This window comes from Macaca mulatta, chromosome 1 (assembly GCF_049350105.2).
Source record: "Macaca mulatta isolate MMU2019108-1 chromosome 1, T2T-MMU8v2.0, whole genome shotgun sequence".
In the NCBI taxonomy this organism is placed as follows: domain Eukaryota; kingdom Metazoa; phylum Chordata; class Mammalia; order Primates; family Cercopithecidae; genus Macaca; species Macaca mulatta.
The window spans coordinates 207418095-207441304 of NC_133406.1; the positions used below are offsets into that span (position 1 = coordinate 207418095).

The following is a 23210-nucleotide window of genomic DNA, read 5'->3' on the forward strand; positions in this document are numbered from 1 at the left end:
TGTATACCATGGGGTGTTCTAAGCAGTTTATGTTAGTAACTCATTTCATCCTAACAACAGTCTATAAAATGGGCACTGTTATTATTTCCATTTTACAGATGTGGAAATTGATATGCAGAGAGGTTAAGCAAGTTTCCTAACATCGCACAGATTGTAGAATAGTGGAAGTAGGATTCAAATCTGGTTCTTTGGTTCCAGAGACAATGCTCTTAACCAGTGTTCTATTCTGCGGTATCTTTTTGTCAGGGGGGAATAGGTTGGCTGTTGGAGTGTGCACATAGTGGGGAACTGGGGAGGATCAACACCACCACACACACACACACACACACACACACACACACACACACACCACCCTTTGGTGCTATTACTGCAATAAGACCATGAGTCATTTGACCCTCTAGGGTGAATGGCAGGATAGGGGCTGTTTAGCCCTGGGATTCTCTGAGTCAACAACTTCTCATCCCTGGCCCACTTCCTGAAAACTCTTTGCGCCTCAGCTTTGGAAACCTTTTGAGCACAAAGAGCTCATTTCCTGTGGTCAGGAAGGACAGGACGAGTTCCTGATGACAGCTCATCTCCCTCATTAAGGCGCTCATAAAAGTGTTTCAAGGAGCCTGACTTATGGCTCCACTGTTTGTCAAGATCCTCTTCTGCAAGGAGCAACTCCGGTCATTTGGTGCTAGAGATGTGCAAGAGAAACCAGCTCCTTTGAGTGCAGGAATTATTTATGATCCCAAGAAGAGAGAATGTAATTTGGAGAGATAACAAGCCTTCAGCAGCACAACAGGCTGTTTAATATGCCACAAGGGATGGAAGGCAGCTTCAGAATTCCAAAGCTAGCTAGGAAGCCTTGAGAGATTGTGTACATGTGGGTTGTCTGTTCCTAGGAAAGCTCCTGGGATGATAACAGAAATGACAATAGCTATCAATTATGGAGGGTTTATCCCTGGGCCAGGGCCTATATGAAATGTTTATATTATATATGTGTATATATATACACAGTAAGTCATTGAATTCTCACAACATTTGTATCCTGTTTTACAAATGAGGAAATTTAAGAGAGTTTAAGTAACTTGCCCAAGGTCGCACAGTCAATGAGTGGCCAAGTCAGGATTTTAACCCACGCAGGTCTGCTTCTATGTTTGTGCTCTTAAGCACCAAACAGTCACGTTTTAGGAGGAAATTGGGTTTTAAAGCAACCCAGGAAGGTGAAATGTACATATATTCAAAATTACCTTTGATAATCCCTTTAAATGCCTATAAACTTTAGTATATTTAGTTTGAGGCATAGAGCCCTGTCCAGTAATCCATAAATATATTAAAGTTAGAGAACCATGGCCAGATGTGGTAGCTCACACCTGTGAATCCCAGAGTTTTGGGGAGCCCAAGCAGGAGGATTGCTTGAGGCCAGAAGTTTGAGACAAGCCTGGGCAACATAACAATTACCCGGGTGTGGGGGTGCATGCCTGTAGTCACAGCTACTCCTCGGGAGGCTGAGACAGGAGGATCACTTGAGCCCAGGAGTTCAATGTTATAGTGAGCTATGATCGCACCATTGTACCCCAGCCTGGATGATAGAGCATAATTTTGTCTCTAATAAATAAATAAATACAATTAGAATCACTGAGCTAAACAAGTCTGTCTGTACACAGATATTTGTGTTTTTAAACTACTGTGCCTTTAGCTAAACTATCAAATCCCTAGGGTAAAAATGGAAAGACAGGCTGGGCACGGTGGCTCACACCTGTAATCCCAGTACTTTGGGAGGCCGAGGCAGGCGGATCACCTGAGGTCAGAAGTTTGAGACCAGCCTGGCCAACATGGCAAAACCCTGTCTCTACTAAACGTACAAAACTTAGCTGGGTGTGGTGGCAGGTGCCTGTAATCCCAGCTACTCAGGAGGCTAAGTCAGGAGAATAGCTTGAATCCAGGAGGTGGAGGTTGCAGTGAGCCGAGATTGCACCATTGCACTCCAGTCTGGGTGACGAGTGAGATCGAACTCAAAATAAATAAATAAAATAAAATAAAATAAAAAGGAAAGACAGAGAATTCTACAGTGCCCCTACCTACTGGTGACTCTATTCTCTTTTACTATGTAGCCTCTGTGACCTTAACACATGTCACTTGTCACAAGGTATATTTGCTGTAGGATTAAGACATAACACCACCATATCTTGAGAGGAGACAAAGTTCTATTAGAGAAGAGGTTCTAAATCCAATCCTAAATTAAATAAATGTGATACAATGAGACTAGCTTTGGGGCCAGATAAACCTGGATTTGAACCTTAAATCTGCTACTTACTAGCTGTATAACCTTGGGCAATTTGCTTAACTTCCCAAAGTCTCGGTTTCTTAATCCATAGAACGGTCACAGTAATTCCACCATGCTGAGAAGACTGAATTTACAAGTTTTCTAAAGTAATGAGCTTCAGTATAAATAACTGTAACTAAGCATTAGCTCTTAATAGCTGTTTGACCTAAATTATGTCACATGGCCTCTCCGGGCCTCATTTTCTCTCCTTTGTAATACGGGCATAACTGTTCTGCCTACTACTCTCAAAGGTCACCGTAAGGAAACAGTAAAACGCTGTACAAATTATTTACAAGGATTTTCTCAACCGCTCAGCACACCTGGAATTGTGAGGAGGTGCTAGGAGACTCCTGCTGGATTAAAAAAACTCGCGATTGTCCCGGATCTGAAGTCAAAAATGGTCTTAGATCTCCACTTTTGCCATTTAATGTTGTTGTATGATTTTGGGTGAATGATCTAACCTCTCTGAGCCTCCACTTTCCCTACTATATAGTGGGGTTAATAGGACAGACATCACATTCGGTGGCAAAGTGTTAAGGCACGTAGTAAGTGCTCAATAAATGTTGGCTGAATCTGGATCTCTCTGGCTGAGACAAATCTCTCCATCCGCGAAGTGGGAAAACTGCGCGCGGTCGCCATGCGGAGCTCAGGTAGAGGCGATGCTCCCGGGGGCACCGGGCTCCAGAGCCTCCCCACTACCCCGCCCACCCGCCCGTTGCCATGGCCACCGGTTCAGGCTGGGAGCACCACTAAGGCGTGTTCCGCCCAATCCCCGCCCTTCCAGGGTGACCATTGGCTGGAGCGGCCACGTGACGCGCGCTGGTATTCTAATATATGGTAATGAAGCCCACGCCCCTCCTCCGCGGGCCGCGTCCGAGTAGCCAGCAGGGTGCGCGGCGCCGAGCCGAGGGGGCGGGCTGAGGGGCGGCCCCCGGGAGAGAGCGGCCAGGTGGAGGAGGAGCGCGGAGGCTACCGCAGGTAACGGGCGGGCGCGTGCGCGCTGGGGCCGGCTTGCGGCTGACGGGCAGCGCGCGGGGGACACCGGCCGCCGCGCTGCCGGCTTAACCCTTTGGGCACCCAGCTGTCACGGTCGGGCCGGAGCGCTCGGCCGGGACGGGCCGCGCGGGGCGGGGGCATTGCCATGGGCACGGACAGACGGGCGGCAGGCGGCCTGACCCCTGGTCCGCGGCGTGGGGCCCGCGCTGGGAGCCCGCAGTCCCGGCCAGCGACCGGTAGAGCGCGGCGCCCCCAGGCCGGTAACCCGCCGCGAGGAGGGCTGCGGGGAGCTCTGAGGCCGAGGCTTGCCGGGGGGCTGCCGGGAACGGGAACGGGCCGAGGTCACGTCACTGGAGCGCTTTCTCCGGGGACCGAACCCCCTGCCGCGGAGAGGCCCGCGCCACGGCAGCCCGTGGCCTTGCGCGGCCTGCGCCTGCTCCGCTCGTCCCGCAGAGTGCGGGGAGACCCGGGGTTCGGGCCTGACCAGGGCGCCCGCTCCCCAGCCGCGGCCTGACAGCCCAGCTGCCGGCACTTTCGGTCCAGAGTCAAGCGTGGCGTGGGGGGTACCAGCAGAGGGAACCGGGGTTGCTGGAACTGGGAGGAGAGAACAGTCCCCTAGAGGAAAAGCGGGCCCCAAGGTTGGAGAAAGAGGGATGCCCTAGAAAGGCGCTGGTCCCTTGTTTTCTGTGCTGGGTGATGACCTGACACCCATGGGAAAAGGTCGGTGCTGGACACCTGGATCGGGTCTGTCATGCACAGAGGAAGCGGCTGTTCTACGTGAGTGTCTAACACATTTCTTATAAGGCGAAGCTTAAATTCATCTTCCTCCCCCAACCCCCTCCTAGGTCTGCTACAGAAGTGTCTTCTTGTAATTATCCCCCCTCCCCCATTTCACTAAGACTGGTGGCAGCTTTAGGCTCACAGTGTAATTTAGCTTTCGCTACAATAGAAATGGTAGGAGGAGAGATGCGCCACTGATATTAAGCTTACCCTGGGAGTTTCTTGGAAGTGTGGGGGAAAAAAATATTTCTGTCACTAGTGGGGATGAAAATCGGCTAATGCGTCCGGGATATCAATAGAGTTTCTTTTATGAGTCTAAACTCGTTCCTTCTAAATCAAGAGAAAACGCGGTTACACATGAAAAGTACCAGGAACCAATTTGATTTTGCAAGTGAAGTGCAAATTGCACTTCCACGTTGCTCTTGATGTCTTTTATCACCCAACAACAAATACTTGGCATATGCCAGGCACTCTGCTATGTCTTGGGGATGCAAAGATGAATAAGATAATTAGTCCTTGTCCTGAAAGAAGTGGTAGGAGAAACATGAAATTGCTAGTAAAAGTGATTAACAGCATAATAGACGTGAATGCAAAGGACTGTGAAAGCACAGAGGAGGGAACAATTAGCTGTCTGAGAGGACCAGGGAAGGCTTTCCAGAGAACACGTTTAAACAAGGTGTTGAAGGGTGAATAGGAGTTCACCTTGCAGAGAAAATTGGAAAGGACTGAAAAGGCAGCCAAAGCGGGGGAACAGCAAATGCAGCCACATAAAGAATATGTTATCTCTAGGGAATGGCTTTCTATTGTAACTATGGCGTTTTTCCTTCCTCTGTAATGTAACTTCCTAAAAGTAGCCTGAAATTTCTCATTCCCAGCCCAGTTGTCCAGTGATATTTTTCTTACCGTTTTCTCTGCCATATTTTCCCCTCATCAGTTTTTCTGAGCCTCATCCCTGGTCTTTGTCACTCATGTCTTTCCAAGTAAGAGTCCATCATGTGGAGGTGGAATAGGAGTAGTTTTCAATCGCTCTAAAGGAGAGGGCCTGAAAACTGGGCATAATGTTTGGCACTAGAGGCAGCATCTGAGGAGGGCAAATCTAAACCATACAAAAAGAGAATACACGGCCATAACTAGGGAAGCAATGCTGGATGTCAAATCTGTGAGACCTGGGGAAATAAGTATTACGATCAGAAGCTGGAAGGATCTGGATTAAGAGAGGACTGGAGTGTGAGATGGGTCAGGGCAAGTAGTCCAGGACTGAGACCATGAATCGTGCAAATGCAGCTGAGCCCACTGTTGCATGGTGCCAGCTGTGCACAACAGCGGTGGATCTGCCAGACTGGGCCAGGCCCTCCATAGGCTTTCCAATGCCTCCTCCTTTCTGTTTACCCTCCCTCCTTACTATTATCCTCTTCTCTTCATCCCAGTTTCCACCCATGTCTCACATGTATTGGGCTTCTTTTAATGAGGTCTTAGCTACCAGAGCAGAGAAAATCCCATTCTGCTGTCTTAGTATCTATCTCTAGAACTATAAATAGTTCATTTAACCTCATCAGCCATCAACTAGCCAGCCTATTTTTACTTCCTAATCATTTAGAAGCTGAGCAAGGTTGGGCCCAGAGTAGCAAAGTGGACCTCATCCCCAAAACTCTCCTAATATTTGAATCAGATAAAGGCCTTTTTGCTTTGCTTAGACCAAATTTATTTTTAGAACAGCTTATGGCGAGTTTTTGGCAAGTTTTCTGTTTTGAGTTATATTACAGATCAAGTCTAAAGAAGGTGTCACTGGGGTGACATGCTTAATATGCTCTGCTAAGACTGATGATACTGTAGTGCTGGAAAATCATGGGTGGTATTTAAGCAGTCTTCTCAATCAGCATATTTACTGAACACCTGCTTGTGTGCAAATACTGTCCTGTATTTGTGATGTGGAGGAGACAGGAAAATGAGAGGGGTGGTGTAGTATGGGGGTTATTCTCAGCTAAACAAAGATTTGGATCCCAGTTCTACCAGGTACTTGCTACATGACTTTGGCTTCAGTTTCTTCATCTGTAATAATGCCACCTACCCAATATTGTTGTGATGAGTAAATGAAATCACAAATGTATAGCAGCCATTTAGTACCTTTTTGAGATGCTTAATGTGTGGTATTATAGGAGCTGAGAAAAGAAAAAAAATGGTGATAATTGAAGCCATATGATTAGCTGAGTACACGGGTGGTAACAGCATAGAAATAGAATAGAGGATGAAGGACTGAAACTTGGAGATATATCCCACATTTAGGGAGGGAGGGAGAAGCCATGGAGTTCGTATGGTAGAAAATAAGGAATATCAAAGAAGCAAGACAACCATCTAATTTATTCATCAAACAACTGCATTCTATTCACCACCATTTGTTGTGTACCTGACAGATGCCAAGGCCAGTTAGACATGCTATTAACCATGAGAGTGTAGTATCATAGAAGTCAAGAGAAGAAAAAGTTTTGAGCTGCAGAAATTGGTCTGCAGTATGAAATTGTATAGAAAGAGTGGGAAACATTCATTATATTTAGTAAACAGAAGGTCATTAGTAACTTTTTGAAAATGATAGCTTCACTAGAGTGGCGGGGGTGGCCATGGGGATATTAAAAGCCACATTAGAGAGGACTGTGGCATGAGATGCAGATAAGAAGTGGAGACAGCATGCAGATCACCTTTTGTATGTTTGGCAATGAAAGGAAGAAAAGAAATAGAAAAGTGATTAGCAAAGACAGCACAGTCAAGTGGAAGATTTCATTTTCTCTGTCTGCTTCATTATTTTAGTTGACCTAAAATATTATTATTTTTCTTTCATATCCTTAATAGTAAGTCAGCAGTCCATTTCTTAAACTTATTGCTTTGACAACTACCTGTATGTTTCATTGAACAGTAATAGTACAGCTATCATTTATTGAGTGCTCACTATGTGCTAGGCATTGTGCTAAGCTCTTTGTATACATTCTGTTCATTATCCCATTTAATCTTCCCAGCACCAGATTATAACCACACAACCTCTTGGCAACATGGAAAGACTAAGTAAATTGCCGGAGGTCACACAGCTAATGAGTGGCACAGATGGGATTTGGATCCAGCTCAGACTCTAAAGCTTTCCTGAAGGATCATGCTATACTGTCTCTGAAGTCAGGGCCAGCTTTGTGGGTATGCAACCTGTGCAGTCTCCCAGGGCCCTATGTTTAGAGGGGCCCAGGCTTGGTTTAATACTCTCTTGTTGCTGTCTTGGAATTCTTGATAATTTTTAACAATGGGGTTCTACATTTTCATTTTGCACCAGGCCCCACAAATTAGGTATCCAGTTCTGCCTGAAGGTATCTGTACTACCTCCTGAAGGTAGGAAAGCATTTTGCGCTGTGGCCTTTGTTTTGGGTAGGTGGCCTAAGTCCTTGCTGTGTCATGCTGCACAATCACATTTTCCTATGGTCCCTTCATTTTGAACTCCATGAGTCTGCTGGTGTGAAGGGCAAAAGGAAATGCCCAGTCAATATGAAGAGAATAGAGAATAAAGAGGCAAGGAATTGCTTACTTAGAATGACTTCTGGAAACTCATCCACCATGTTGTGAGGGTATTACTAGAGAGAGTTATAGTCCTGATGCTATTGTTACTCCCAGTTTAAATACAACACAAGTTCATTTCTATTCCTTTTTAAGTTAGATATACCCATTTGTTCATGGGAAGATATGGAGACCATTTTTCAACCTACTGAAACAGAAATTGGAGTGGAACAGGTACACTACGACTTGTCTGCCCTCATCTGGTGCCTTTTTAATCAGGTTGATGCTACCCTTTGACCCTCAAACCATGGACCCCTCCAGCAGCTTTGAACCCCACTGGTTGCCACCATTGTCTGGAATGCTTCTGTTCTCTCTTGCCTTTGTTGCCTGCTCTGTTCCTTCATCTACCCACATGAATCAAGAAAAACAGAAACTTCTATTTTCTCTCATTTTTGGCTTTACGGTCACTACTTGGAACTGACAACCAATTAGTTTTTTCTGGGTTTCATGGTTATGGTTCTCTCAGAAACAGTTTTTACTCATCCTCTTGTTCCTCTCACTTCTGGTCTCTCTGAGTAATGATTTGACCAAGTCCTGACATCACTTGACACTTACCACTTGACCAAGTCCTATGCCAACCAACCTGGATTCCTTTGTGGGGGAAATCAGACAAGACTGAGATTGTATTGCCTCCTCCCATTACCTGTCTCATCCCCGTTCAGAGTGTTTGTTCTCATTTTCTATGCCCAACATGGATCAGGTAAGCCTAAGAATACGTGAGAAGAAAAATATGAAGAGATGTCCAATATAACCTGCAGTATACACATGAAACACAGTTTACATGACTGGGCTGGGTCTTCTCCATAGTCTCCTAGTTATGCTGTAGCATGGTCTCCATAAGGCACTGTAGTAGTTATCCATTGCTGTATAACAAATTACCCCAACATTTACCAGCTTAAAACAAAATTTTCTACTTATCTTTTAAGACTCATTTCAAGCATTACCTCTCAGAAGGCATTTCCCAGCTTGCTTTTTAAGAATTAGTAATCTCCTCTTTGATATTTCTTCATACGTTAGCATCTCATTATAGCATTTACCACATTGTTATAATTGCTAAGGACCATGTCTTTTTCATACCCTTAACTTAAGCTCCTAAAACTATTTCTTGAACATCATAGATGCTCAGTAAATGGTTGTTAAAAGAGCTTAAGAATAACTCATACCTTTATCGGCTTTCACTCTATTCTTTATAAAACGTAGGTATATTGCAAAGTATCTAGCCTTGTTTCCTGTGATAGGCTCATATATCATTGTTGTTGAAGTTTAAATGTATATGTCCAAGACTGCTTGACCTGCCAACTTATGTACTCCAGTGAAGGCTTCTTGAACTTATCTTTATCTATAGGTCTCTGTGCCATTCCTAGTCTGAAACCAATTCTGGCCTTTATAGGAAATTATACAGTGAGCACCCCTAGTCCAGAGATACTTGGTTCAATAACAAAGTCAACATGTGTTCACTATTCAGATATGTGACTCTCAATTTTATGAGGGTACATCTGTGTCTGGCTTATTCACTGCTCTTTTCCCAACACCATGCCCTAGTAGTTGCACAGTAAATACTTAGTGAATGAATTAATGAAACTCGGTTCTTGATAACTCACGTCCCATGCCTGTTATCCAGGTCCTGACCTCTGATCACCCAGAATCTTAGGCCTGATTCATCATTTCATGTGACCCAGACTTTTTGTTTTGGTCCTTGACTTTTATCTTCCAGGACCTTACTATAGCTGGATAAGAATCTGACCCTTTGCTTACTCAGAACTAAAGTATCTCTTTGTTTCTTGACCGTCCTAACTAATAATATAGGCCAGATGCCCTTAGAAAAATATTATTTTCTCTACCTGAAGCCAGAAACATTCAGAATACATATTAAATGTATTTAAAAATATTTAAACTGAAGATAATTACATTCAAATTTCTAAAGAAAGTAAACAGGCCCTTTAAGAAACAAGTTTTGGGCAGAGACCAGCGTCTAAAATTTTGTGAGTCTATTAGAATGATTAACTTGTAAGCTTCAGCAAATCAATGCAAATTAATTTTTATACCAACCAGTGAATCAAAGGAGGGGAGGGAAATGAGTGAGTGTGTAAATATGGTTGCCAGGGAAACTTTTCCTGACAGAAGAGAGAACCTCTCAGGAATTTATACAGGCCCACAGAAGCAATGTAACCTGATCTTTCTCTGTTCTCTTTCTGATGGGGGAAGAAAAGATGTAGAAACCATGGGTACAGATAAAGGTGGCTTTTCAAGAGATTTGAGGAGTAAGTTCTCCAGGACAAATGATGACTATTATAAGGCACCCATTCCTTCTAAGGAACCATCTGGAAATAAATCTATCTCTAAAATAGTATTAATGAATCAATCTCTATAATAGTATTAATTTACTCAATAAATATTTATTAAGCACTTTTTTTTTTTTTTTTTTTTGAGACGGAGTCTCGTTCTGTCCACCAGGCTGGAATGCAATGGTGCGGTCTCAGCTCACTGCAACCCCCCGCCTCTCGGGTTCAAGCAATTCTCCTGCCTCAGCCTCCCGAGTAGCTGGGACTGCAGGTGTGCGCCACCACGCCCGGCTAATTTTTGTATTTTTAGTAGAGACGGGGTTTCACCACATTGGCCAGGCTTGTCTTGAACTCCTGACCTCGTGATCCACCCTCTTCGGCCTCCCAAAGTGCTGGGATTACGGGCGTCAGCCACCGTGCCCAGCCTTATTCAGCACTTTCTAAATAAAATATATGTATTTCCTTTGCCCAGAAGGAAATATAATTATAAGCAGTTGATAATTTGAAAGTACTGCATTATACCTAGTTCTTTAACTTTTGCCCCAAATTAATTTTTTTAGTATAGGGTAATGTGAACTTAACTAAATATTTAATGCTTTTTCTAGAAATAAAATTCTGTTTCTGTACAAAAAGCTTAACACAAGTGTATCTTGTGTTATTTCTATTCTTTGGTTGCTGCTCCTGAGAAAAACCTAATTCATTGGTCTATAAAGCCATACCCCAAGGTAGATGTTCATCTACTGACAGTGTCATCTTAATTTTAGATACAGTACCAGTGAAGGACACATCCATCTCCTTGATGGCTAAAATCATGAGATCCTTCTTATTTTAGCTGTACGGGACGGATGGTTTCAGGTCTTAAAATCTTGGCTGTAAAATGCGTTTGGATTGAAATATAGAACACTGTCCCATATCTGAAGCCTACCATTCAGTGTCTCCATTCCTTCTCTTCCCACTTTTATTTTGTTTTCAGTTACAAATAAGGCTTGCATTTGTTTGAAAAAATATATAATTTTTAAGTCCTTTAATACTTTAATGTGCTAGAGTTATGTTCCAAGCACAGTATCTTCCATTGGCCTGCAGAGAGGCAGTCGGAGGTAAAAGTTCACTGCAGGGACACTAGAGCCATGATGCTGGGGTTCCAGCCTTGCCTCTTAGCCACTCATGAGCTGTGAACTTCCCAGCCTCCTTCCATCTGTTCTCTCTCTGCTTCAGTCTTCTTGGGTATAGTGGAGGAGAATCACAGTCCCTACCTCCAAGAATTATAGATTTAAACAGGTTAATACATGTGAGGTACATAATAAGAATTGTGTAAGTTTTACCTTTCATTATTTCCTATGGCCTCCTAGATAGAGTTGATCCCATTGAAGGAAGAGAAAGTTGAGATGTATAAAGGTATAATAACTTTCCTAGGGTATACAGTAAGTTTAGATTCAGACTATTCTCATTCTTAAGTTAGCACAGAAGTTTTCCACTCCACTTAGTAAGAGAGAGAGAAAATGAGAATTAGAATAAGAGGGCAGAACTTGGCTTTTAGGGCATTTTGAAATAGAGGTTACTTCACATAAGATGGTGACACTAAAGCACGTGAAAATGAAATTGCTTTATCCAAGGCAGAGTGTTAGAAATGGTTTGGAATAATATAAATAGGGAATGTAATATTGGGTCAGGCCCATCGTATAACCAGCCCAAAATTTCGTTTCTGATCGTGATAACAGAGCTCAATTGGAGGGCGTATTGTAGCTGCTAGCCATGACAAAATCTTCTGATTACAGGGATGGACTTGCCGATCCCTGTCTTTTAATATCCTGCTGCCTTTGTTTACCTGAGTATTTAAGCTTTATTTCTATTTTTGGCTTCTACAATCTTATTTATTTTTTCAACAAACATTTAATAAGCTTCTATACCCCACTCTAGCAGCTGGGGATGCAAAGATGAGTAGAACCCAGGCATGGTACTACAGAGGTTTCTAAAGAAAGAAAGACATGGAAACATTAATTATGGTATTGTGCTTAGTACCATAATAGAAGTATGGACCCTGCTTAGAAATGTTAGGAAAAGTTTTCTGGAGAAAGTGACATTTGAAGGGTAAGAGGGAGCTTCTCAGCCAGACAGGAAGCAGTGTGTGCAAAGGTGGGGGTGTCTTTGCTTGAGAGAGCACATATGGGAGACCTCCAAACAACCTTCCAAGACCACAGCAGAACATATGAGGAGGGTTGTCGCAGAAACAAGTCTGAAAAGTAGGCTGGCATCAGATCACAAAAGGCTTGGTTTACCAGGCTGAGGAATTTGGACTTTATAGTGGCGACCAAAGGGAGCTGTTAAAGCCCTTAGGAGTAACGTGATCAAATCTGCCTTTTAGAAAGAACACATCAGCAATGGGAAGGTTGGTTTGGACAGGAGTGAGACCAGAGACGGAATCATGCAGCTAGCAAAGAACCTTTAATGAGCCTTCTCGTCTACTGCCAGTATGTTTACTCTTGAATATATATGTCTGTTCATTCAACCCCGGTTTGTTAATGGCATATGAGATACTGGACTTGCTGCTGGAAATACTGAGAAACAACATACTACCAATGTCTTGAAGTTGCTTGCAGTGTTTTATTGTCCTAAACACAAACTTTCTTGAGTTTTCAGCTTCTCTTTTCTATCCTCTACTTCATCTCAGTCCCGGGACTGGGGTTCTGGTATGTTGAAGTAAGCTCATTTGGGTTTATCTTGTCTGTACTCCTCATGACATCACCCATAACTCCTTCCTTTCAGCCCTCATATTTCCAGAGTGCAAAGTTCTAATCATTTAATAAGTTCCTGTAGATAATGCATCTATTACATCCCTTTATTTAGACTTCTGCTATTTAAATTCTTTTTTTCTTATTTCCCCCATCCTCAAGTACTATATGTTAGCCACACACTTAGTCACACACTTTGCCCTACTGCCTGTCCTTTACTAGCTTACAAAGTCCCGTCTTTATTCCTCTTTTCCTGTTTCCCAAAGTATATGCATACCAGAATTGCAGACTACATTATTTTCTTTGCTTTTCCCATGTGGGTGCCTTTCCCCCATGAGATCACAGTCCCTAGAGGAATAGCTCCTGACAATAAAGAAACTGAAGATGAGGCAATATTTCTCCTGAAATAGAAGAGAAGATGGAGTTGTATTAGAAACACTAGTGTTTATTACATAATAATTGGAATTACAACTTATTGAGTGCTCGTATATGATAATTGTCATGCAAAAGCATTACGTGAATTCTTATTTAATCCTCACAGCCACTCTGAGGTAAGTACTCATGTTATTTCCATTTTACAGATGAAGAAACAGGCTCAAAGAGGTGAAAATAGTTTGGGCACGTTGGCTTACACCTCTAATCGCAGCATGTTGGGAGGCCGAGGCAGGAGGATTACTTGAGCTCAAGAGTTCGAGACTAACCTGGGCAACATGGCAAGACCTCGTCTCTAAAAAAAATTTTTAAAATAAGCCAGATGTGGTAGCATGCACCTGTAGTCTCAGCTACTCAGGAGGCTGAGGTGGGAGGATCACTTGAGCCCAAGAAGTCAAGGTTGCAGTGAGCTGTGATCGTGCCACCACACTCCAGCCTGGGTACAAAAAGGAAAGAAAAAAGGGGGAAAAAGAAGAGGTGAAATAACTTGTCCAAGTTCAAATCATGAATACATTAGCCAGATTTTGAACTGAGGACTGACTCTAGAACTGAAGTTCTTCATTACTGTGTAATGTAGGGTAAACATGCAGGCTTTGAGTTCAAGTACCTATGGTCATTAAGAGTGAGCTGATTTTTTTCAATCTTCCTTTAGTTATCACCAAATCTAGTTTATGTTTATCTTCTTGATTCTTACTAGTGATCTTAATAAGCTGTTTTATTTGAATCACAAGAAGGTCCAGACATGTTTCCCTCCCCCAAAGTTTGTGATCAGTGTCATAATTATATAGATTTGAGTTTGTATGTTAGCACTATTGTGGTGTTATAGTTCATTGTAGATACTATGCTTACAGTTTTGGGACCTACCTCTAGGTGAATGGATTGTGCCTTGAAACATGGTTGCATAACATGTTTGTTGTAGAGAGAGCTAAATATCCTTTAAAAAGAAATGTTGTTTATGTAATAATTTGCACACCACATCAGCCTTCCCTAGTGATAAGTAGTAGACTGAATAATGACCACCCAAGTATATTAATTCCTTATCCCCAGAACTTGTAAATATTACCTTATAAGGAAAAGGGGTATTTGCAGATGTGATTAAATTAAGGATCTTGACATGGAGGGGTTATATCTGGGTGGGCCCTAAATACAATCACAAGTGTCATTATAAGAGAGAGGCAGAGGGAGACACAGACAAGTGGGAGGCAATGTAAATGCAGAGGCAAAGATTAGAGTGATATGGTCACAAGCAGAGAGCCAGCAGTAACCAGAACCTGGAAGATTCAACAAATAGATTCTTCCCTAGAACCTCCAGAGGGAGCACAGCCTGCTGACCCCTTGATTTCTACCCAGTAAAGCTAATATTGAACTTCAGCCTTCCAAAACTGTGAGAGAGTAAGTTTCTGTTGTTTCTGTTGTTTTAAGCCACTAAGTTTGTCATTGTTTTTATGGCAGCAATAGGGGACTAAACAATGAGGGTAGTCACTTATACTGCCTAGCTCGTTTTGAGAGAAAATATTATGACTTAATAAAGATAACAACCAACTAATATAACATGTATAATAATAATTTCAGCAAACATACAGCAAGTATGTAGTCTTTACTATGTGCCAGGCAGTGGTGTAAGCATTTGAAATGAATTTACTCATTTATTCTTCATAGCAACTCCCATAATGGGAGTTCTGTTTTAAATGGGAAGGGCACAGAGAAGTTAGGTAACTTGGCCAAAGTGATGCAATTGGTAAATGGTGGGGCCAGGACCTGAACCAAGGCAGACAGTTTGATTTCAAAAGTCCATGCTATTAAACGCTATGCTATACAGGGCTTCACACTGGGCAAGCATTCCACAAAGGACAATGTGACAATGTCTAAAGTCTTTTCAATCTTCTAGTCTGTTCTTCATGTTTTCTGCTGTGTTCATTGTTTTTATCCTTTTCCATTAGTTAGCCTTTATCTTTAGTATTTTTTCTCTTCTAAATATCCTTGTGTAGTTTTGGTATCAGGGTAATTCTGGGCTCATGAAATGAGTAGGTAGGAGTTTCTTTTTCTGTTTTCTAGAAGAGTTTATTAGTATTGGCATTATTTCTTTTTTCGAATATTTAATGGAATTCACCAATAAAGCCGTCTATGCCTGGAGTTATCTTTGTAAACAGATTTTAAACCAAGAATTCAGGTACTTTAGTAGCTATAGGGCTATTTAGGTTATCTATTTCTTCTTGAGTGAGCTCTGATAATTTGTGTCTTGAAGAATTTATCCATTTCACCTAAGTTGTTTAAGTTGTTGGTATAAAGTAGTTCATAATATTGCTTCATTATCCTTTTAATGTCTGTAAGATTTCTTTCATTCCTATGACTGGTGATTTGTGTCCTCTTTCTCTCTCTCTCTCACTCTCTTTCTCTCTCTTGCTCTTGCTCCTTTTTCTGATCAATCTGGCTGGAGGTTTTTCAATTGTATTGATCTTTTCAAAGAGTCAGCTTTTCGTATCATCGATTTTTCTCTGTAGTTTTTCTGTGTTCTACTGCATTGTTTTCCACTCTTTATTATTTCCTTCCTTTGCATTTTATTTACTCTTCTTTCTCTAACAAAATAGAAGCAGAGGTTAATGATTTGAGACCTCTCTTCTTTTCTAACACTAGTGTTTTCATGCTATAAAATTTCCTTTAAGTACTACTTCACCTATATCCTACAGATTTTGATATGTAATGTTTTTGTTTCCACTAGGTTTAAAATATTTTCTAATTTTCTTTAGGATTTCTTCTTTGAACCATGAGTTATTTTGAAGTGCATTGTTTGGTTTTCAAATATTAGAGATTTTCCTAATGGCTTTCTGTTACTGCTTTCAAGTATAATTCTGTTATGCTTAGAGAATATGCTTTATATGATTTCAGTTCTCTTAAATTTATTGAGACTTATTTTATGGCCCAGAATGTATATTCTGTTGTTATTAGGTGGAATGTTCTATATATCTAAATTAAGTTTATAGTGTTGTTCAAGTCTTTTATATCTGTATTAATTTTTACATCTACTTGTGTCATCAATTACTAAGAGAGGAGCATTGAAATCTCCAACTATAATGGTAAACTTGTGTTTTCCTCCTTTTGGTGCTATCAGTTCTTACTTTATGTATTTTGAACTCTGTTACTAGGTACACGCACATTTAGGATTGTATGTCCTCTTGATGAACTGCCCCTTTATCATTATAAGATTACCTTCTTTTTTCTGGCAATATTCCTTCTTCTGCAGTCTATTTCATCTGATATTGATATAATAACTGCAGCTTTCTTATGGTTATTGTTTGCATGATGTATCTTTTCCACCATTTTACTTTTAGCCTATATATGTCTTTATTTTTAAAGTATGTTTCTGTAGAAAGCATATCTTTGGTTTTTAATCCAATATGAAAATTTCTGCTTTTTAATTGGGATGTTTAAACAATTTACATTTATTATAATTATTGGGATAGCTGGCCTTGAATTGACATTCTTGCTATTTGTTTTCTATCTGTCCTATTTGTTCTTTGTTCCTTTTTTTCTCTTTTTTTTTTTTTTTGCCTCATTTAGGATTATTTGAGTTACTTATTTTTGATCCCATATTGTCCTCATTATTGCATTATTGCATATGTGTCTTTGTTTTGTCTTTTCTTAGTACTTGTCCTCCTGTTTATAACTTATGTCTTCAATTTATCCCTGTCTATCTCGAAATAATATATATCACTTTACATATAGTGGAAAAACATTAAAGCCATATACTTCCATTTTTCCCTTCCGGCCCTTTGAGTTATTGTCATGTATTTTATTTAACATATTTTATTATTACTTTAAGTAGTCAATTATCTTTTAAAGATACTTAAAAATGAGGAAACATGACCTTTATATTTACTCACCTATTTATTGTTTCAGATGTCCTTTTTATTCATTTGTGTTTCTGTTATCAATTTCTTTAGACTAAATAACTTTCTTTAATATTTTTGGTAGTGCAGTTATACTGGAATTAATTATTTCAGTGTTTATCTGTCTGAAAAGTTCTATTTTACCTTTATTTTGAGAGATATTTTTACTAGGTAAAGAATTCTAGGTTAATAGTTTCTTCCAGGACTTTAAAGATGTCTATCCATTGCCTACTGGCTTGCATAGTTTATGAGAAGAAATCTGCTGTAATTCTTTTTTTTTTTGAGACGGAGTCTCACACTGTCACCCAGGCTAGAGTGCAGTGGTGCGATCTTGGCTCACTGCAACCTCTGCCTCCAGGGTTCACGCCATTCTCCTGCCTCAGTCTCCCAAGTAGCTGGGACTACAGGTGCCCGCCACCACGCCTGGCTAATTTATTTATTTATTTATTTATTTTTGTATTTTTAGTAGAGACGGGGTTTCACCGTGTTAGCCATGATGGTTTCGATCTCCTGACCTCGTGATCTGTCTGCCTCAGCCTCCCAAAGTGCTGGGATTACAGGCGTGAGCCACTGTGCCTGGCCAGAAATCTGCTGTAATTCTTATCTATGTTACTCTAATGTCTTTTTTTCTCTGGTTACTTTTAAGGTTTTCTTTTTATCACTTCAGCAGTTTTATTATGATGTTCCTTGGAGTCACTTTCTGTATATTATGCTTGGATTTATGGATTTCATCGAATTTGGAAAACTTTTAGCTATGGTTTCTTTAAATATTTTTTTTATGTTCCCTTCCTCCCCACGTCTCTTTTCCTTCTGGAGCTCCAATTTCATGAATATTAGATTGCTTGATATTGTCCCACAGGTCACTGATGCTCTGTTCATTTGTGTTCAGTCTCCTGTGTCTCTGTGCCTCATTTTGGATAGTTTCTAATTCTGTATCTTCAAGTTCACTGATCTTTACTTCTGAAGTTTACAATCTGTTGTTAATCTCATCCAGTCTATTTTTGGTTTCAGATGTTGTATTCTTAGTCTCTGAAAGTTTAATTTATGTCTTTTTTACACTTTCCCTCCCTCTTGTCCTCATGTTCATGTTTTCCTCCACTTCTTGAACATGTGGAACATATTTAGTAAAAGTGTTTTAATATACTTGTTTGCTAGTTCTTTCATCCATGTCATTTCTGAGTACGTTTTTACTTATTTATTTTTTCTTCTGGCTTAAAGTCTGATCTTCCCATTTCTTTGCATGCCTGGTAATTTTTTATTGGGGACTAGGTATTGTTAATTTTATATTCTTGATTACTAAATTTCATTATATTTCTTTAATTAGTTTTGGCTTTTATTTTGGATGCAGTTATGTTACCTAGGATTACTTCGATCCTTTCAAAGACTGCTTCTAAGCTTTATTATGGTGGGTCCAGAGCAGCCATTGCTCTAGAACCAATTTAGACCTCACTACTTTGGCAATATCCTTCTGGGGGTTGTATCTAATTCCTTGTCTATTACAAGGTCTTTCTACTCTGATAGATGTGAACACAAACTATTTACAGCCCTGTAAGAACTCTGGGAATGGTTCTGCCTGCTCCTTTCCAGTAGTCTTGAGTGGGTTCCTCTCATGCATGTGCAGACCAGTACTTAGTCAAAGACTCTAGGGAAGCCTGTCGGTAGAACTCCAGAGTATTCTCTCTCTCTATCTCCAGTTCTCTGTCTCACAAATTCTAGTCACTTTGCCCTCCTGGATGTCTAATCTCAGTCACCTCGACTCAGTGAGATCTAGTCCCCCTCCCTGTAGTGCATCCAGGAACTGCCTGTAGGCAGTAAACTGGTACACTCATAGGACTCACTTTGTTTGTGTCCCTTTTCTTAGAGATCACAGGCCTGTGCTGCCTGTCAGCCAATGTCTGAAAACCATTTCTTTCTATATTTTGTCCAATTTTTTTAGTTGCTTAAGGCAGGACAGTAAATCTGGTCCCTGTTTTTTTAACTTCTAAATAGAAGTCTCAAACTTATTTTTTAGGGAACGTACATGTTGACTGTTAGTAGATTCCTTTCTTTAAAGAAATTCTGTCATTTAAAATATGGCTTGTGAATAGTTAAAAAGTAGATCTGCATTTAAAATAACAAAATTCTACATGATAAATTAAAATAGGATTTAGGAGATTTAGATCTTCCCCCACCTTGCTATCTAGCATATGATTAGAGAGTAATTCATTGCTATTAGAATGACAGAGGTTTGAAAAAGAATTTCAAAATAAGGCTAAGGCAGACCAGACTGTGATTGACTGCAGATCCATGGTTGTACAGAGCTGTAACCAGTTACTGAGTCTTGGCTGTAAACCCTTTAACTGCCCTACTATCTATTTAAATTCTTTGTCAGTGGGCTTCAGTGTTTAAATGTTTACTTTGATAAACATCCCAACATTCAAACAAGGAGTAAAACATTCAGAACCATTGAGGTAAAGATCAAAACAATAGTGAGAACATCTGACAAATGCTAACTTTGTAAACTGTAGAAGCCTCCACTAACTACAGACTGTCTGACCCCAGAATTAGGACTTTTCTCCCTGTCCTTGCTGGCCACACTGAAAATAAGTGAGGCTAATTACAATAATCTATCCTAGGGGCAGGTTATTTGGGGCAATAAATCAACCTCAACTGTTAACCTTTGGGGTGTGTGTGTGTGTGTGTGTGTGTGTGTGTGTGTGTGTGTGTGTTTATGTGAGAGAGGAAGAGAGAGAATAGATATGTAAACATGATGCATGGTCACTTATTTATTTAGTATCTTATATATGCCAGGCATTTTAATCTTCATAACAGCCCTGCCAACTCAGTTTTTAGGTATACATATAAGGGATTTAATTAAAAAGCTGAGATCTAGAGATACTAAATGATGAGTTCAAGTTTTTCCATTATACTATGCTGTTTCTCACAATGCCATGCTGTATTACCCTCAGTAGCACCATAATTCAGTTGTCGGTAGACCACAAACACAACCTTGGGTCATCCGTCTTGCAGTCATTTACTCTGGGCCACAGGAGGCATTGGAAGACAGAGTTTGATGGATAATTACAGCTTTTTTCATTAGGAAAATAATTTGAAGTTCATGGTTTACATACAGTGGATCAAAACAGCAATAAAGCAGTGAATACACTTTGTTATTATCTATCTAGGCCAGTTTTACTGAAAAAGACTGATATATCCCCAATACCATACCACCTGCTGCTCAAAGACAAGCCTTTTAGTTTGAGGTTGTAGTCACTATTGGCAAAGTCTGACTGTGTTTGCAACTGTCTTTTAAACTTACAGTCTTCATAAAGAGCCTTCACTTTTGAGATTGTTGCCATTGAATGATTTTTCTGTGGCTGTTTACTAGCTGGGCCTGAATAATCTCCTGCACCAGCCACTTTGCCTGCGGTCTCCTTTATTTCATTCATCATGAGGAAGCCACCTCAGGCTCCCATTGTCATTTCTCTCTGCCTATATGTCAGTGTCCAGTGTCGGTGGACTGGCTATATTTCAATACTTCAGTGTTAGATAGTAGCCCTAATAAATGCTTGTCAATTTAGCAACAGTAGTTATCCAATTATTTCTGTTGTCGTGGTATAGACAGTCTTGATTATAACTACTTAAAAGTCCGGGCCAGGCACCGTGGCTCACACCTGTAATCCCAGCAGTTTGGGAGGCCGAGGTGGGTGGATCATCTGAGATCAGGAGTTTGAAGACAGCCTGGCCCGTCTCTACCAAAAATACAAAAATTAGCCAGGTATGTTGGCAGGTGCCTATAATCCCAGCTACTTGGGAGGCTGAGGCAGGAGAATTACTTGAACCTTGGAGTCAGAGGTTGCAGTGAGCTGAGATCGTGCCACTGCACTCCAGTCTGGGTGACAAGGGTGAGACTCCATCCCCCCTCCAAAAAAAAAAGTCCATATGTAAGATCCCTGATGATAACCCTGAGTTTCCTATAAAGATGAAAATGCTACCAGCCTTTACTTTGGCTTGTGACTAATTGGGCATTAGTGCCTTACTTTTGAAATCTATGTCAAGCTTTTAATTCTGTTTCTGAATTTTTCAATGACCATGCTATCCTTCAATTACAAGATTTATGCTCCTGATGCATCATCAATACTCTTTCAAGTTTTATTTTCTAGTATTAGAGATAAGTTGCACCGAACTTGAGTATTTGCCACTTATTAGGGTAGGGGCTAGATAGGGTACATATATCTGGCACTGTATCAGTGAGGGGTTTTTTCAGCGTGAAATGTGCTGGCCTGTACAAGGATTAAATCCCTAACTTTGGTTTTATTAGTGATCATGCTTTTTATATACAGAATGAGGATTCCAGATTCATGCATTGTTTATTTATTCCTCTTCACCAAAATTTAGGGTAAAGCTGGTGGTAATTGAATAGAAAAGGAAAAGTGATGTTTAGTGTTTGTGTGCACACCACGTGTGTGTGTGTACAGTGACACTTTGATTTTTAAGTTACCATATAATTAATAGTTAAGAGAAAGGCTCCAAGGCCAGTCTAACTAGAATTCTGGCTCTTCCAGTTACTAATTATAATTGTAACCCTAGTCAAGTTACTTAACCTCTCTGTGTTATTGTATCTTGTGACCTTGATCAATTTACTTTAGTTCTAATATATTTTTTTTGTGGATTCCTTAGGATTTTTCACAAACACAATTATGTTGTTGGCAACTAACAGTTTTACTTCTTCCTTTCCAATCTTTAAACCTTTTTTACCTGCCTTATTGCACTGCCTAGTACCTCCAGTATGATATCGAATAGACAATTGAATGGCCATTCTCAATCTTAGGGGGAAAACATTCAGTCTTTCCCTTAATAAATATGATGTTAGCCGTCGGTTTTTGTTAGATGTTCTTTAAGAAATTGAGGAAGTTTTCTTCTATTCCTGGTTTGTTGTGAATTGTTATGGTGGTTGAGTATTGAATTTGGTCAAATGATTTTCCTTTGTCTATAAAGATGATCAGGCCAGGTGTGGTGGCTCACGCCTGTAATCCCAGCACTTTGGGAGGCCAAAGCAGGTGGATCACGAGGTCAGGAGATCGAGATCATCCTGGCCAACATGGTGAAACCCCACCTCTCCTAAAATACAAAAAATTATCTGGGCATGGTGGCTCGCGCCTGTAGTCCCAGCTACTTGGGAGGCTGAGGCAGGGGAATCGCTGGAACCCAAGAGGTGGAAGTCACAGTGAGCCAAGATCGTGCCAGTGCACTCCAGCCTGGGCGACAGAGCAAGACTCCATCTCAAAAAGAAAAGAAAAGAAAAGAAAAAGATGATCATATGATCACCTTCTTTATTAATATGCTGATTTACATTGCTAGATTTTTTATGTTAAACTTTTCCTTAATATAACAACAACAAAAAAACGAAAACAAAAACAAAAAACAGAGATGTTCCAGTATGTTTTTCGGTGCATTTTTGGGGAACTAGCAGTATCTTAAGGTAGTTTAGAATCTCTAGGTTTATTCTCTAGTTGTCTCTCAATTTAAAGACTGTATGTTAACGATATAATAATCAACAGCAATATATCTTCTGGGAGGGAACAAATGATTATATTGAGACTTCTTGATTAGTGATTTAAGTATATTTTAGAGAAATATAAACCAGTACAAGGAGAATATCATATTTATACTAACTTTCAGATTAGTTATTTCTCCCATAATTCATAGAAAAATAATTTTAATGCTTTTGAGAACTTCCTTTTTAAAGAAATGAATATACTGGGTAATGAAGCTGGCTGGCTAAATAAGACATATAATTATCGAAATGTAATTCATTCCATATTTAGAAATTATTTTGAGCTAGTAGTCATAATAAATGGAAGTCTCCAGGTAAAGAAAGACTTGGTTCTTCATGGGGGGATAAACAAAACAAGGACCTCCATAGTTGGTGCCTTTATTTATCATTCTTGCTATTTAACTGTGACCATAATATAATGTTTGTTCTCTTTATATAAAGGAAGGTTTTTGTTGTTTGTTACTATTTCCAGTCCTGTTTAATTATAATGGCTACTATTTTTGTAAAGAAGGTATTTTAAAATCAATGTTTAAATGTAGTAAAAATGATTCATTCCCCCAATGCCAGTTCCAGTCCTACAAATGGAAATAGCACTGAGGAGGACATCAGCTGATTTAATCTTCCATTAAGGTTTTATTTGCATAGCCCTTGATCCCTAAAGGCTTAGTC

At 40.4% G+C, this 23210-nt stretch overlaps 1 protein-coding gene across 9 annotated transcripts in view; it reads left to right on the top strand.

Moving 5' to 3' along the window:
* The first annotated feature begins 3169 nt into the window (after positions 1 to 3169).
* PHC2 (polyhomeotic homolog 2) overlaps positions 3170 to 23210 on the top strand; it is a 112086-nt gene continuing 92045 nt past the window's right edge. For 6 of the 9 annotated variants that reach the window (XM_015134686.3, XM_028836295.2, XM_077964281.1 and 3 more), the window contains exon 1: positions 3170 to 3289. The gene's annotated coding sequence lies outside the window, so the exon portion shown is untranslated. Of the gene's footprint in view, positions 4085 to 23210 lie in introns of all 9 variants that reach the window. The other 3 variants (XM_015134675.3, XM_015134719.3, XM_002802297.4) reach the window with 2 other exon arrangements.